Raw genomic sequence first — 7,881 nt, forward strand, 5'->3', positions numbered from 1 at the left:
TCAATATGGCATAATGAATAGAGAGTTGGCCTTGAAGTCAGGAATACCCAAGTTCAGATTCTGCCTTTGACACATGATGGCTGTATCGTTTATCCTCTTATCCTGCGCAAGTCATTTAACCTCTTCAATCTCCAGGCAGCTCTCTAAGGCCATAAGTTGCTAAGAAGGTGTGATTATACTCTGAAAATAGTTTGTATACCAAGGAGTTTGCTGTTTCACTGAAGTCCTAGGCCCAAGGCATGATTGCTTGGACTGTTGCACTGATCTGGTGGTTCTGTCTGCCTAAAATCTCTCCCTACTCCAGTCCATCTTTTACTTAGCTGCCAAAATAATTTTGCTAAGGTTCAGATCTGACTGATCTGACTCCCCTAATTCAGTGAATTCCAGTGGCTCTCTGTTACTTCCATGACCAAACATAAACTCCTCAGTTTAATTTTTAAAGCCTTTCCCGCCTGGTCTTTTCTTGCCTTTCTTACCTTTTAAAAACTGCTCTTTTCCATCGAATTTATGGATTGATCACATCACACTGGCTTTATTTCTGCTCCTCCCACATCTGTTCTATCTACTAACTCCCAGGGTTTTCACTGTTTGCCTCTCTGCCTGGAGTCCTCCCCCTCCTCCTCTTTGTCTCCTGACTTCAAGCCTCTCAGTTCAAATCTTACTTTCTGCAAAAGCCCTTTTCCAATCCTCTTCAATGATAATAATGACTTCCCTGGAGACTGCCTCTAATTTATCTTTGTATACCTTGTTAGTCCATAATTGTGAACTTAGGCTCTTCCCTTACTAGATCGTGAGCTCCTTCAAAGCAGGAAATGTTTTTGCCTTTATTTGTATCCCCAACCCATAACACAGCGCCCAAAACATAATAAGTGCTTTATAAACATTTGTTGACTTGTCTTGTCTCTAACCTGTTGTCCCTTGCATGAGGTTGTTTGTCTCTAGTTCTTTTTTTATAAGGTAAATTTCAGTTATTTAAAATGTATGCATTCCGAGGTTTCCTCCCTTTAGGAATGAAATATTTGATAGTCTCATAACAGACAAAAAAGGTATTCGAGTAAGAAATGCTTACAATTACCTAGAGGCTACATTTTTTCTAAATGGATTATCCCTAAGGTATGCATAAAATCTTCATAAAAATCTTATAGTGGGGTTTAAAAACATTTGATAAGATTTCTTTCTCTCAGAAAAATGCTATTACACTTATCTTAGAAAGATAAATTATATAAACTGTTTGCCTTCTGAGGGTCTATATTCATTTGCTAGATTAAATGCAAGGACCATTGGGTTTTGTATTTCTCTATACAGTGCCAAGCATGGCGTTTTGCACATACTGGCCACTTAGTAAATGGTTGCTGAATAAATGATTTTGATTCCTATATAGCAAAAGGAGAAAGACAGTAGAAAGATCACTTGTTCTTCAGTCAAAAGACCTAGGTTCAAATCCTACCTTTAGTACTTATTACCTTTGTGACTTTGGGCAAGTCGGTTAAATTTTGGATCTCAGTTTCTTTATTTGTAAAATGAAGGGAATGTACTAAATAGCATAAGAGGGCCTTGCCAGGCCTAAAGCTATGGTCCTATGACCAGAAGCCTGGACCACTGGACTCTGATAGACAAACCTTCTCTTTCTTTTACTTAGAACCAGGTTTCTATGGCACTTTCTTCACACTTTGCTAAGGCTTGCCACCTCCCCACTCCGATTTCCAGATTTCTTTTACTGTATTGTTTGTTCCTATTAGAACATATGCTCTTTGAGGGAAGGGATTCTTTTGGTTACTTGTATTTTGTACCCCAGGTATATAGCACATAACAAACTTTAAAAAAAATTTTTTATTTTTTATTTTTTGGGCAATGAGGGTTAAGTGGCTTGCCCACCGTCACACAGCTAGTAAGTGTCAAGTGTCTGAGGCCGGATTTGAACTCAGGTACTCCTGAATCCAGGGCCGGTGCTTTATCCACTGCACCACCTAGCCGCCCCCCATAATAAACTTTTAATAAATTCTGGGTTTCTCTCTCTCTCTGCCTGTCTATCTCTAAAATGTATGTATATCTCATAGGTTGTATTACTACTGCCAAAGGATGTATCTAGTGATTAGCCTACTAGTTGTCAGTATTTCTGTACTTAGCTAGGTTGATCCTCAGACAGCTGACACAGTCCATCACTGAAAGGTATTTGAAATCTTTTCAGTATAGGTATAATCTGCCCAAGTTTGTGCTCAACTGTCATAGTCTTCTAGAACCCAGGGCAACCTCCACAACTTTTCTACAACACTCTGTCACTGATGCACATTAAAATAATACAATATTTTGAAAACTCAAAGCATGTTGTTGCATACAACAGTATGCAAGATTTGAAAAATGCATCAAAAGAAGTAACTTTTTAGATGACTCAGATTAATATCCAAGGGTGTAGAACCAGGTGAATTTACATACCAACAGCAGTATGACAACAAATGATGTTGAAAGACTTAAGAACTCTAGAGTAGAGGTGTCAAAGATGCAATGGTTACATGCAGCTCACAACACTCCTGAGTGTAGCCTGAACCAAATAAAAAGGTAATTGAGAAATATTTAATGAAATAAATAAAAATTTAATACAACCTAGATAAAGTTAATATATGGTTTTCAATATGTGATCTGAAGGTATCCTTATTTACAGTTTAGTGGCCCTATTTCTTTTTTTTGGTCGTCGGCAGTTTATTTAACACAAATAAAAAGGTGCAAAATTTTCCTCATTTTCTTCACTCAGTCTAGCGTTTGGATTGGTGATCTTGAGCTGCTCTCTCATCTATGACTTTCTGATTCTTCAAGGAAACATTGTGAGCAATTTCAGCACAGTAAGATTTGTTGCACATCAGCAGCACTTCTAGCTCTTTGATGTTGTGCACGAGAAACTTCCTGAATCCACTAGGTAACGTGTTTTGTCTTCTTATTTCTTCCATAACCAATATTGGGCATCAAGATCTGGCCCTTGAATCATCTTTGCACTCTGTTGTTAATGCTTCTTGGTTTACACCAGTTTCTCTTGATCTTGACCTATCAGTCTGACTGGTTGTGGATGAACTTCTTGGTCCTCTTATTGATGATTTTGGGCTTCATAAGCATTCTGAGGGCAGACATGGTGCTGGTGAAGAGAGAGCTGCCCCTCCTTGGGAAGTGCTGAGGAAAAAAGCTAATGGCCCTATTTCTATTTGATTTTGTCACCATTGTTCTAAAAGACAGATGATGAAGAATTCTGACAAAGAGGGGAGAGACTCAATAGGTAGAATGTGACATACATTTGGACATGGACAATGCAGGGTTTTGTTTTGTTTGATTTTGCATATTAAAAGACTTTTTCTTTTTTCAGTGGGGGTGGGGAATTAGAAGGGACAGAAAATAAATGTTTGCTAATAAAAAATAACTAAAATCATCAAGTGGGACAAAGAACAGAGAGATGTACACTCACTGGAGGTATTCACTAGTATCATGGAAGATGTCAAGTGCAGAATCTAAATGGAAGAGATATACCCTATCAATGTTATTTCTCCAGATGTTGCTTACAATTAAAATTGGGCTGATCATATCATGTCCAGGAACATTACAGAGCCTTCTAAATAAGACTGAAACTCACTGAAAAGAAGCTAAATATCATCACTAGAAAAAAACAAACTAAGTTGATGAAGAATGCCTATCCTCCAGACTATAATGTTGAGTAAGGACAATCCATTGGGTTGGTCCATTACTTTAAGTATCTTGGATTGACACTTACATACTAACAATGAGCTGGGCTTAGAATTGAAAAAAAGGAAGTGATTGTACTAGATTGTTTTTAAGGAATTGTGTAACATTTTTATGACATCATACTTCCCCCTGAAACACAAACTCATTTTAACACCAATATTCTTCTAGGAACGTCATCTGACTGCATCATGTAATATCACTATCTGAAAAATAAAGGTTGAAGATAGTTCAAAGGGCAATAGAAGTGGTACAGTGGATAAAGCCCTGAGCCTTGAGTCATGAAGACCTGAATTCTTTAAGGGGCTAAAATTCTAACTAGTCTGTCTAAAATATCTAATGAGTGGTTGCCAATAAATTATAAGCTTTACCAAAAGTTAGACTTTCAAGCATTTATTAAGGAGAACAAGAATTTGGTGAAAAGAAAGAGAAAGGCCTAGATTCATCTGTCTATTAAAGGGAGAGCCCATTTATAGCTCCCTTCTCCACCTGAGTCCTGAGGAAAGAGCCTCAGAGAGCCAGCCTTGCCCCCTCTTCCTCCCACAAGCAAATTTCACTTCCTGACGCCAAAGAAAAGCTGCATGGCCTTGCCCTCAGAGGCCTTCTCCTCATTGTGGAGCTTTCCTACAGTAAATCTCCAGCAGGTGGCATCATTCCAATCGTTACAATTCAAATCTGGCTTCAGATACTAGCTGTGTGAGCTTCAGAAAATCAATGAACCCAGTTTGCTTTAGTATATTCATATGTAAAAGTTGCTGGAGAAGAAGATGGAAAAGTGCTCCAATATCTTTACCCAGAAAACTCCAAATGGGGTTACAAAGAGTTGGACGTTACTGAATAACAATAACAAACAAGAAGGAGTAGACTGTTGCATATTATAAAAGAATTGGACATAAAATATCTCTTCAAAGAGACGTCTAACTAGAAAATGAAGAGGACCTGGTAGTAGCCATGGTGGGAGGTAACAGTCTATGTGCTTTGCTGGTGCCTTCCTTAATGTTTTTTTTTTTCCCCCTCAGGGCAATGAGGGTTAAGTGACTTGCCCAGGGTCACACAGCCAGTAAGTGTCAAGTGTCTGATGCCAGATTTGAACTCAGGTCCTCCTGAATCCAGGGCTGGTGCTTTATCCACTGTGCTACCAAGCTCCCCCGCTTCCTTAATGTTAATAGAGCTAGAAGAAAGTTCTAGAAAGTTGGGTGAACCTCTCTTTGGAAGATTTATACATAGGGACAAGAATTGCATAGGTTGACAAGATGTAGATGCATTACAATCTTTACCTTTGGAGGGAGAAACCACTTAGCAGATCAATCAGAGTGTTTATGCCTTAGGTAGCATGTGTATCACAGAAGGTTGGTAGAGAAAATACTAAAAAAAATCATAGTGAGAACAATGCTAGATTTTAGATATCATTACTAAGCATAACTTCAGATATTATTTCTGTTTCACCTACCACTCACCATTTTGGTTCATCTATTATTAACTTGTTGAAAGAGCCCATTATCATATGATAACAATTATATTAGGTGGTTGTTAGGCTACTTATGTGGAGATTAATTTTTTCTTTTTTGTACAAATGGGCCCAAGCTGTGAGTCTGACTTTTCATCATTTTTGGCTTAGATTTATTGAGTAGTCTTTGAGGAAATCTATGTTAGTTTGCAAATCCCCTATCCTGTTTTCAATCCCAGTACCCTTGGCAATTAGCGAAGTGAGAACATCCCTCTTGGTTCTTGGAAGAGAAAGGAGAGTAGAGTAGATCTCTGTTGTCTGGAGTAAGTTGGCTCTAGATTAAGTCTTGAGTTGACTGTGGTATCTAAAGATGTAGAATCTCAGAACCTTAAGTTGCTTGGCCCCATGATGAAAACTGTATGGTCCTGACAATTTCACAGAGATTCAGCATGACTGAATTTCTCTTCCTCCCCTCACCCTAATTGGTCAAGCATCTAAATCTACACCTATTAGTTATGGGATACTGTTGTTGAGAATTGTTGCGATGTAGAATTTGCAAAAAATGTTTTGACCAACCCACGTTTTTTCTTGTCCTTGGTTTCCTTGGTGCTGTATTTTATGCTCTAAGTCATTGCTGGCTACTAATATGCAGCCTGCTTTTCCCCATGGCCTTTTGGGTCACCTGTGGTTTTGATTCATTTTGTGTTTGTGATTTCATGGTATTGACTGCTTTGCAGCAACATAGCATCAGTGGTCTGCAGTCTTCTAATTATCCTCTACTCTGCATGCTCCCCAACCCCATATCCATTTGCCAACTTACTTGATTCTGACTCTACTACATTTCTTTCATCTGGTCCCTTCTTGCCACTTAAACCACAACCACCATAGTTCAATTCTGATTACATCTTGCTTGGACTCTTATAATACATGCTCTCCCTGGCCCCAGTATATTCCTTCTCCAATCCATCATGTCCATAGTTTCCAAGTCAGTATTCATAAAGCACAGTTTTGATCATATTGCTCCTTGATCAGAAAAAGGTCTTAGCTGACAATATTAGTGACATTTTTTTATTCTTTTCTTTATTCCTGGGGCAGCTAGGTGGTGCAGTGGATAGAGCACCGGCCCTGGATTCAGGAGGACCTGAGTTCAAATCCGGCCTCAGACACTTGACACTTACTAGCTGTGTGACCCTGGGCAAGTCACTTAACCCCCCATTGCCCTGCAAAAAAAAAATGCTTTCTACTTCTCTTTATTCCTTCCCAAGGTCCTAGGATACCTAGCAGCTATGTAGGATGTTTATTAATTCTGATAGCTAGAGAACCATCAGGCTTTATCATCTGTCCAGGCACTGTCATTGGCCTTACTGATGCACCTGAAGATCCCTATACCTTGACACCCACTATACTGATGTACCATTAGGACTTATAGGGAATTTCTATCTCTCCTGAAGTATATAAATATATATGAATAAATATAAATATAAATATGAAGTATATAACTTCCATTTATATACTATCTGCCCCCAATTGGAGTGAGTTCCTTGAGAATAGGAGCTATTTGAATTTTTCTATTTGTATCCTAAGTGCTTGGCATATAAGAAGTGCTTAATAAAAGCTTTTTCATTCATTCAAGATGATATTCAGTAAGCCCCTATTCCCTTAAAGATAAAATGAAAGCTTTCCCCTCAGATGTTTAAAGACCTTCATAGTTTGAATCATACCTTTCTTTTTTTTTTTTTTTTTTTTGCAGGGCAATGAGGGTTAAGTGACTTGCCCAGGGTCACACAGCTAGTAAGTGTCAAGTGTCTGAGGCCGGATTTGAACTCAGGTACTCCTGAATCCAGGGCCGGTGCTTTACCACTGTGCCATCTAGCTGCCCCCGAATCATACCTATCTTTCTAGATTGATTTCACTTTTCTCTCTTTCATGTGCTGTGCTGTAGCCAAATTGGCCTACATCTACAGTCTCTATACATTTGCAAAAGCTGTCCTGAACCCTGGAATATTTTTTTCTCTTTACCTTCGCCTCTTAGATTCCTTAGCTTCCTTTAGGCATTGTTCCAATGTCACCTTTTATAAGACAACTTTCCTGCTCGCTTCACTTGTTAGTATTCCCCTTCTACCCATTACTTTGTATTTATTTTGTGCATATATCTCCTGTAGGAGGACAGCACATTGGTTTTTTTTGCTAGCACCAATATAGCACTATAATGATGTTCCCAATTCATATTTACTGCTGAGAAGGATACACAGTAAAAGATAATAAAGGCAGGAATAAGGGCTAGGTGGGTAGAGAATAATGTCCTTTCCTCTTTAGATAATTTTGGCCCGAGCTCAAATTGTTTTTCATGTTTATCTAAGAGGATGGTGATGATGATAATGACGACGACGATGGTAATATTTAACTCTGAATTAGATAGCTGTCTCTAACTGGGGGCTTTAATGTATGCTTTGAAGTAGGGGTTGAAAATGAAAATAAAAATTAATTTTAGTCCAGTGACACTCTAGCTTTTGTTAAGGTGGGCCTGAGCGCTATGTCAAAAAAGCTATCAACTGTCCCTTATTGAGTAGAGGTTCTAATCACTATAGTCTGGCATCATGGAACTAAGACGAACAGCATATGGTTGTGAAGAGATGAACTCAGAAACCAGTAGCAGGGGGCAACAGTCAGTCAGTCAACAAGCATTTTCGTGGGCTTACTCTGTGCCAAGCATT

This window comes from Dromiciops gliroides, chromosome 5, assembly GCF_019393635.1.
Source record: "Dromiciops gliroides isolate mDroGli1 chromosome 5, mDroGli1.pri, whole genome shotgun sequence".
In the NCBI taxonomy this organism is placed as follows: Eukaryota; Metazoa; Chordata; class Mammalia; order Microbiotheria; family Microbiotheriidae; genus Dromiciops; species Dromiciops gliroides.